Genomic DNA, 2,966 nt, shown 5'->3' with positions numbered 1-2,966 from the left:
GACTCAGTATCTAGTGAAGACTGGCGTATGTCACAGCTCTGCCTGTTGTGCCAGAGTGTTGATGCCTTGATGTGGCTGCTAAACTTACAGAATTATTACAGGAGATTTCAGAAAGTGACAAAACAAGGCTATCAACATTCAGCTCTTGTTTAGTAATTTACTGGAAATCCTAGGCAGCACCATAAAGCAAGAAAAATAAAAAGATACAAGAATTAAGAAGAAGCAAAACTCTTTTTAAAAATTTTTTAATGTTTTTATTTATTTTTGAGAGAGAGAGAGGAGAGAGAGAGAGAGAGCGAGCATGAGCACGGGAGGGTAAGAGAGAGAGGGAGTCACAGACTGAAACAGGCTCCAGGCTCTGAGCTAGCTGTCAGCACAGAGCCCGACGTGGGGCTTGAACCCATGAACTGTGAGATCATGACCTGAGCCGAAGTCGGACGCTCAACCGACTGAGCCACCCAGGCGCCCTGAGAAGAAGCAAAACTCTTATTTTGCACAAATATGATTGTACAAATAGAAAATCCACAAGATTTTTCAAATAAATGTTTAGAATTCATAAATGTTAAGCAAAAGTGGTTGGATATAACGTTAGTATAAAGTCATTTCCATTTCTACATATAAGCAATAAAATTTGGAGAAGATGCCATTTGGCATGGCATCAAAAAACATTCAATGCTTAGGAAGAGTAACAAAAATTGTGCAAGACCTTGCTGAAGTTTGTAAAATTTTATCGAGAAACATTAAGATGACCTACCTAAGGGGAGAGAGACTACATATCTGGATTAGATGACTTTGCATTTTAAAACTGTTAACTTTTCTCCAAATTGAGCTACAGATCCAGTGTAATTGCAGTCAAAATAACATTTATTTTTGTGGGACTTGTTAAGCTGATTTTACAACTTATGTAGGAATGGAAAGAGTCAAAAAGAGACAAGATATTCCTAAACAGTAATAAAATGCATGAACTTGCCCCTTTGGATGTCAAGCTGTAATGAATAAGGCTGTGCTTAATGCTGGAGTAGTTAATTAGAGCAGTGGAACAGAATTTGAGAAATAGATACAGGAATACATTGATTTTGACATTCCCTAGAGGAGGCATGGCACATCAGTGGTGAATGGATAGACTTTTCAGTAAAGGTAGTAGGACAGTTGGGTATCCATATGGGACAAAATGTTTCCCAGATTACTACCTTATCATACAAACAAGAAAATGACTTCTAGATTTTAAAAACCTAGATATGAAAATCAAATCTAAAATACCCTTTGGAGATAGTATAGGAGAGTGTCTCCATGACCTTATGGTAGAAAAGCACTTATTAAACAAGCCATTTAAAAAGTGCTAACTCTAAAGGAAAGGGTTTTTATTCAACTTCACTGAAGTAACTTTGTTTATCAAAAGATACCACAAGAGTAATAACAAGATAAGTCACAAAGACAGTATTTGCAGAAACATGATACAGTGATTAATATCCAGAATACACAGAGAACAACATCTAGGAAAAAAAGAAAATAAAAAAGAACGAATATGTGAAAGACCGCTAAGTACTGTACAAAAGGAGAAAATGAAAAGGCCAATAATCAAGAAAATTATTCAGCCTCATTAGTGACTGGAAATGCCACTTAAACCACACTGAGATACCATTATACCATAAAATTAACAAAAATAAAACTGTCTGATACACCCAGACTCAGTACTTTGGGATGGTCTTACTTGTTTCTGTATAAGGCAGTAGAAGTAGGCTGGCAAGGTTGTTTAGACATTGTCTAAAAAAATTCAAAATATGCATACCCTATGATCCAGCAATGACACTTTTAACTATAGATCTTAGATACTGCACCATCAGATGTACAACAATGCAACTCATAATAGCATAATTTGTAATAGTAAAAACTGGAAATGTTTATCAATAGGAGCATGGACAACTTGTGGTATATGCATACAATGACATGCTAAACAACAGTGAAATGAGCAAGCTTCCGCTACACATGAGGCTGACTTGCACAATATGGACTGAGAGGAAAAATCACAAAAGAATATATAGAGTATGATTCCATTTCCATATACAGTTCGTAAACAGGGAAAATTAAACTCTAATAGATGGTAAATCTATAGCAAGAGTCAAGGAGGTAATAATCACAAGAGTTAAGCCATGGCCACCTCTGGGTGTGCAAGGGACATTACTTACTGGAGGCACCTGAAGGTTTCAGGGTTTTGACCAGTGTCCTGTAGCTACATCTGGATCATGGTCACATGAGGTGCTTGTTTTATAATCTTTAGTTTATACGTGTGGGTNNNAAATGAGCATTTCAATTACTATGACATAAAATACACAGTAACATTTTTAAGCCAAAAAGCAGAATTGTGGTTAAAGAATACATAGAGTTTATCTTCTAATAAAATATGTATTGTAGGTTTTGAAATGTCAGTATGCAAACAGAAAGTCATCTTTTTGTACTGTAAAATACTTGTCATAAATCCTATGTAACAGAAATTGCAATGGTGTAAAAAAAAAAAAAAAGGCTGTTATTTTCCCACTGAATTGTTTCTCTAGTGGCTTTGCATCCTTGTTAAAAATCAGTTGACCAAAAATGTGAGGGCTTATTTCTGGATTCTCAATTTTGTTCCATTAATCTGTATGTTTATTTTTATGCCACTACTACACTATATTGATTAATGTTTTGAAATAGGGAAGTGTGAGTCCTTCAATTTTGTTCTTTTTCATGATTGTTCCAGAAATTCTGGATATCTTCTTTTTCTGTGTGAATTTTGGGATCAGCTTGTCTATTTATGCAAAGAAAGCTGGGATTTTAATAGATATTCCATTGAATCTGTAGATCAGTTTGGAGAGTATTGTAATTCTAAGTATATCAAGTCTTCTGATTCATGAACATGGGATGCCTTCTCATTTATTTTGGTCCTCATAATTTCATTATACAATTTATTTTAATTTTCAGAGTGTATAGTT

This window comes from Crocuta crocuta, unplaced genomic scaffold, assembly GCF_008692635.1.
Source record: "Crocuta crocuta isolate KB4526 unplaced genomic scaffold, BGI_CrCroc_1.0 scaffold475, whole genome shotgun sequence".
NCBI lineage: Eukaryota > Metazoa > Chordata > Mammalia > Carnivora > Hyaenidae > Crocuta > Crocuta crocuta.
This window is presented reverse-complemented; position numbering follows the sequence as displayed.